The 6,996-nt window shown below is 35.8% G+C and overlaps 1 long non-coding RNA gene across 1 annotated transcript; it reads left to right on the top strand.

The window, feature by feature from the left end:
- The first annotated feature begins 1,589 nt into the window (after positions 1–1,589).
- On the top strand, positions 1,590–6,679 carry LOC147724338 (uncharacterized). The gene is made up of 2 exons (XR_015310089.1): positions 1,590–5,021; positions 5,326–6,679. It is a non-coding gene; the product is annotated as an uncharacterized LOC147724338 (long non-coding RNA).
- The last annotated feature ends 317 nt before the right edge of the window (positions 6,680–6,996 follow it).

Genomic DNA, 6,996 nt, shown 5'->3' on the forward strand with positions numbered 1-6,996 from the left:
CACTAGTGTGGGCCAGGAGACAGCAGGTGGGGCCATCACCACTGCATGTCACCGGACGTCTCAGCAGTCATGGCACCCCCCTTAATCTTCGTGCCTCCGCTCGCCTGCCACTGCAAAAATCACCCCAGTGCTTCGTGTAGGGATTAGGGGGTCAATCCGGGACCTGCCAGGAGTGGATTCTGCTGGCACCCAGGATTGTAAGCGGATTGCAGGGATAAGGTGCAGAGCATCCTTAGAGTGGGTCTGCCATCTTGTCCCTGTTGGCCACGCTCCTTGACCAAGTCTTCTGCGTCATGGTGCTAAGATGAAAATATATAACCTTGAGGAAGGACCATCTCTATGTCGCTTTTATAGAAATGAGGTCAGCATTTGACCTGGTCCGAGGAATAATATATGGAGGGTCCTGGAGACCTTCAGGGTTCACAGTAACCTCCATATTAAGAGGTCTCCACACTGATACTTATGTCAAAGTGAGGTGGAACATGGAGGGAGACCATACAGACAGGATTCCTATATATCAGGGAGTTGAACACGGATGCGTATTTGAACTGACACTCTTTATCCTTTAAGTTAATACTGTAGTTACATGGCTATCCAAATGTAGGCATGATGCACTCAAGAGCACAGGAATAACAGTCCCACTCCTCATGTTCCCAAACGATACTCTCTTCATAACTAGAACCATGTTAGGTTTACAGTAAGAATTCGACTCTTTTTCCACCTTCAGCAAAAACAGCGGCCTAGTATTAAATCCAGTAAAGTTCAGAGGTAGTATGACTATTGAGGGAGCCCCAATAGAACATGTCAAACACTTAGATTATTTAGGAGTAAGATTGACAGATAATTTGAACTGGGGGTTGCAACTGGGGAAAAGTAAAAATAGGCTCAAGCAGGAAGCACTGTTAATTGGGAAGAAACATAAGGACACCTCAGGTGATGCTAGTTCACCTCCCCTTAAAATGTACAGAGCCACAGCAGTCAGCAGCTATTTATGGGGCAGAGATATGGGGATAGGCTGCTGCAACTACCCTTATATTAGGAGAAAATAACTTTATTAGACGACTCTTTAATCTACCTATGAGCACCCACACTATTACCCTAAATTTGGACATAGCACTGGACTGTATCAAATGGGTGTTCTCCCAAAAACCACGTATGTACTGGTTGCAGATTTGGTTCACTCCAGAGCTGACTCCTTATAGTGTATCATTAGTAGACCTAATTTCCAGTGATATACAAGTACATAACCCATGGTTAAAATATGTTTACAAAACAATACGAAGTGGTTAAAAAGGGGATCTGTGGAACTCCCCAGCAAATATAGCCAAAGGAGCTACTGAGAGACTGAAAAAGCATATCAGATGAGAGCTTAACAGGGCTGTATTTAATTCATAAATGCTCGCCTAAATTAGAATTCTATATGTACAGAATTTACCCCCAAAAAACGTTGCAGTGCTTTACTGCTAGAATCGTTCCCAGCTAAGTGGAATAAATCAGGTTGCTCTACCAATCATTCTTCTTATTGCCCAGAGCTAAAGGAAACTGAGGAATGTTTTTTCTTAGTTTGCCACAGAACTCATTGCCTCGTAGGAAATGGATTATTGCAGCATGTAAGTTGGAGGGTTTGAGGCACTATTGGTAGGCATTAAGAATACTGAAAAGCGACCTGAAGTAAACAATTGTGTTTGCCCTTGCAAATTTCTGCATTGGGCTTAGAAAATTAGATCGAAATGGCCGACTTCTAGCAACACTTCAATGCCACACAGTATGATTATACTTGCCAACTAGAGGCATTAATTGGAGAACTGCAAAGTATGTTACCTTGATGCATTAGAATATCCACCTATTGGAACTTTAGGCAACTTTCATAATTGATGCTACAGACTTACATTCTACAAGTTGATTTCAGCTGTTATTTAATGATACTGTATTTTAATTGAATCTGTGATTTTTCTTGCACTTTAGTTCGAAACGATAAGAACAGCTATTACTTTTTCTCTTTTCTTCTGTAACTGTATTTTTATTGGTTGATGAAGTTAGTATTTGATAACTATGTTTTTAAACGTGTGATACATTTGATGTAATTCTTTTATGACTTTTTTTAAAGTTTTTTTTTGTTTAAGAAATTTTTAATAAAGTTATCAAAAGCAAAATAAAGGCCGTAATAGCACATATTATATAAAAGGAATTAAACTAGCAGGCATATAACATAGGATAAATATATAATAGAGAGAGATGGAAGAGAAAGGACAATAAGTAAAAGAAAGAAAAATAAGGGAGAAAGGAAAAGAGAAAGAGAGTAACACTGATAGAGAATAGTAGTATAAAGAGAAAGGGGAAGAAAAAGAGTTAACGTATAGGAGGGTGAGAAGAAAGGTAAGTAGTAAAGGGAAGCCAAAGGAGATCAGATTTGATTTTTTGGGAAACAGAAGAAGAGGAAACAGTAGCAATCCTATGTTCATCACAAATAATGTTCCACCATGTAAGTAGGGATAATTTGGAAGTGTCTTTCCAGGAAGATAAAATTAGCTTAAAAGCTAAAGCAATAAAAAGGTCAAATAATTTTGAAACAGATGATACAGCATCCAACTCAGATGATAAAGATCCTAGAAAAAACATGCTATATTGATAAAGGAGCTTTAAAGTGGAATATTGACATGCAAACATTCCAAACTGAATTCCAGAAAGCTAAAACATGAGAACATTCATAAATTTGTAGCTTTAACGTACCCGTTTCAGTAGAACAGGACCAACAAAGTGGGGAAGAGGTTGGAGAAAACTTACAAATGCTAACAGGAGTAATAATAGCTCTATGATAAATAAAATACAAAGATTGAATTATGCGCGCAGCAGCAGAAACTTTAAACAACTTGGACCACAATTTTTCCCATGTTGCAACAGGGAAAGAAACAGACAAATCATTTTTCCATGCAATTTAAACAGTTGACTTAGAACGATCAGTAACGTTAGATAATAATAACTTATGTATAAAAGTGGCTTTAGGTCTGTGGGTTGAAAATAAAGGATACAGAGGAGTAGAAGGGGTCAGAGATGGTAAATCAGGTGGGAGCGAAAAGGTAGCTAGATGAGATTGTATGGCTGTATCAATGATATTGCATTCATTTAAAAATGAGTCGGGCAATTGGTAACTTAATTGAAATTCATGAAAGGGCATAATAGAATAATTATGGAGAAATTGATAGAAAAAAGTGATATCCTTTTCCTTCCAGTATTTGTAATAAAAAGATTTGCCTTTGTATTTAAGGAATTTATTATACCATACAATAGATGATAAAAAAAAACATTGGAGAGGAGTAAAATCTTTGGAAAAAATATTATAGAGTAAAGTTTGGGAGTATTTCAATACAGGATTCTTGGACAAAAAGGTACAATTTGACATAAGGATAATATTTTGATAGGAAAAAACTTTTAACAATGACCATTCAAAAAGGATCCATCTAGGGACAGGGGTATCCAAAAAATTATAAGCTAATGAAAAGGATTGTTTGATTAAAACAGCCGAGTGGTATGCTTTAATGTTAGGAAAGTGGACTCCACCTTCATTTTTAGGACGAATACGTTTATTTAGAGCAATACGTGGATGTTTGTTATTCCACAAAAATTTTATACAAATAGAATTTATACAGGAGAAATATACATTAGGGAGTTTAATAGGAAGCATAGACATAATACATGAGGAGCAATCATAATTTTAATGGTGTCTAATCTACCCCACTATGAAAGAAATAAGGGGGACCATAAAAGGAGAAGTGATTGGAGTTTCTTCAGTAGTGCATCAAAAATATATTTAATAGTATTCTTTAGGGTGGGCGCGAACCAAATGCCAAGATATTTAATTTTGGAGGGACACCAAGCAAAATTAGTATCATTGAACATAAATTGATAAAAAATAGAGTTTAAGTGTAAAACCTCTGTTTTGGATAGATTAAGTTTATAACCTGAAATGGAGGAATAGAGCTGGACTTCATTCATAAAATGCCGAAGAGAGTCAACAGGGTTAGACATATATACCAAAATATCGTCTGCATAGGCAGATAATTTAGTTTCAACAGAAGCAAATTTGAAGCCAGTAATCAGAGAGTTAGCTCGGATACACTCCAAGAATGGCTCAAGACACAAGATAAATGGTAGAGGGGAAAGAGGGCAACCCAGCCTAGTTCCTCTAGATAATGAAAACAAATCTGGAAAAATGATTATTAACAAAAATACTGGCACGAGGACTCAAATACAAAAGTTTAATATAGGAAATAAAAGAGGGTCCAAAACCAAACCATTGGAGAGTTTGAAACATAAATTGCCAAATAATACGATCAAATGCTTTTTCAGCATCTAAAGATAGGGCAGCAAGGGGAATCTTACATTTTTAGCCAAGGGAAGTAATATTAGTGAACATTCTAGCGTTATCAGAAGCTAAACGACCCTTCACAAAACCAACTTGATCAGTTTTAATCAAAAGAGGGATGATATTATCAAGACGGGTTGCAAGAATCTTAGCAAAAAGTTTACAATCATAATTAATTAATGATATAGGGCGATAATTGTTACATAAAGAATGGTCTTTGTCAGGTTTTGGGATTATAATAATCAATGCATCCATAAATGACCCAGAAGCTTTGGCATCAGCAATAAAATAATTAAAGAGCTGTAAAAGTTTGGGATTAAAAATAGAGTGAAAAGTAGAATAAAACTCCACAGGTAACCCATCAGGACCTGGTGCTTTTGATTTTTTCATAGAGTGGATAGCATTAATAACTTCCTGAAGAGTAATATCTTTCTCTAGTGCGTTAAATTCATCAGGAAGAGGTGGAGGGGAGGGGAGACCAGAGAAAAATGTATTTAAATATGGAGCAGAGGGGAATGTGTCGTCAGAATAAAGAGACCGGTAGTATTCATGGAAGACCGCAGCAATCTCTTCATCCGACAAAACAAGTTGTTTAGTAACTTTGTTAAAAATAGGACCAACAGTTTTACATTCAGATTTAACTTTTATGCAGACCAGCGTATCTAAGCCTCCTGCAATTAGGTAGTGAGAAATGCATTATGGTTATGACTTGTTTTTTTAAAAGTATTTTAAAAAAATGTAAATTAATGATGGTAACTGACTGATTAATGACCTCATTTGAAAAGTAATGTCTATAAGGATCTGCTTTATATCGAAAAGTTATTAATTTAATGTCTTTTTAAATTCTGTTTTAAAGTAGGATGTTTGAGTGTATGATGTAATGTGTATTTATTGCGACGCTTTTATGATTTTATACTTTGCTAAAATCGAATAAAGCATTTTTGAATCTGAATCTGAAGTAGTTTGCCAACATCCTACCCGCCTTATTTTGACCTCCATGATATTTTGATTTGCTTTTAAGTAGAATGTTACAAGCTTCAGCTGTTGCTAATTTATTGAGTTCAGTCTTTTCTGTTATTAAAGCATGAAGGGCATCAGAAGACTTAGAGGTAAAATATTCATGTTCTAGTGCTTTAATTTTACGTAATTGATCCTCATATTTGGTCCTCGTGGCCTTCTTCTTTTTTGAAACATAAGAAATAGTGAAGGCACGAAAAGCAGCTTTGAAAGCATCCCAAATATTAGGAACAGAAGTATCTAATGGGTAGTTGAAAACAAAAAATTCATCAAAAAAAGTAGGGATTTCTTTAAGAAAGGCTGGATCAGATAATAAAAAAGTGTTACATTTCCAGTGACTAAATTCAGAAGATGTAAGTGTAAGGTCCAAAACTGCATAAACAGAAGCATGATCCGAGATAAAAATGGATCCAATGTTAAATTTTTGAATAGAAGAAAGAAGGGACTTACTAACCAAAATGTATACAATCCTAGAACGAGTTTGATGCACATTTGAAAAAAAGTGTATTCAAGTAAATCATGATTACAAGTTTTCCAAACATCATATAATGGACGAGAGGCAATAGCCATTTGGAAGGATTTGTGAGTTTTGTCAGGTTGAAATTTGCATTTGGCCAATCTATCAGAAAAAGGGTCTAACCATTGGTTAAAGTCACCAGCAATAATAATATTGGGACATTCAAGTGAGGAGAGAAGAATTTTAATATCATTCTAAAATTTGGGATCTGGTTTGACAGGGCCATAGATATGCAACAAGACTAACGTCTTGTTTTGTACCACAATCTTAGCCATTACCCAACGTCCATCATCATCATTTTGAGTAGATAAAATTTGAACTGATAAAGATTTATGGAACAATATAGCAACACCCCCTTTTTTGTTGGAAGCAGGAGAAAAAACAACCTGTCCCACCGAATGTCTTTTCAACTTTAGGGATTCCACATCTGAACAATGAGTCTCTTGAAGAAAAGCAATATGGGAATTGAGTTTAGATAAATGGGATAGTACCTTTTGTCTTTTGACTGGATTACCAAGACCCCAGACGTTCCAAGTAACAAGATTACACATGATGGAGGGTTGGGAGGGAGGAAGACACGTGGAGTAGATACACTGCAGGGATATGGCTACAAGAAAAAAAAACATACAACAAAATTACATGAGGAACATCCAACAAGAAAACCCACAAAACTAGAATACATTAACTCAAAGGCAATAAGTAAAAACAATAACAAGTAAATAGGGAAGAAGTGGGAAAAAAAGAGAAAAAGTCGAAAGGACACAGTAAAGTAAGAAATAAAATAAGAAGTAGAGTATGGAAGAAAAGGGAAAGCAAAGACAAAGATAAGAGAGGAAAAAGGAGAGAAAGGAAAAAGGAGGAAATGAAGAAACAGATCAGGGTAAAACAGCCTGACCTGTGAGAAGAAGAAAGAGCAATAAATGGAGAGCATGTTGACACAGAGCGGAGCGGATCTCAGAAGGAAAAAAAATAGAAAAAGATAGGAGCCTCAAAATGTAGAAAAATAAGAGAAAAAAAGATAAAGATAAAATCTGAAGAGGATAAGAAAGGGAGAATAAAAAGAATTAATAATAATAAAGAAGAAAGCGCTAGTACAGAG

This window comes from Lissotriton vulgaris, chromosome 4_1 (assembly GCF_964263255.1).
Source record: "Lissotriton vulgaris chromosome 4_1, aLisVul1.2, whole genome shotgun sequence".
Classification (NCBI taxonomy): Eukaryota; Metazoa; Chordata; class Amphibia; order Caudata; family Salamandridae; genus Lissotriton; species Lissotriton vulgaris.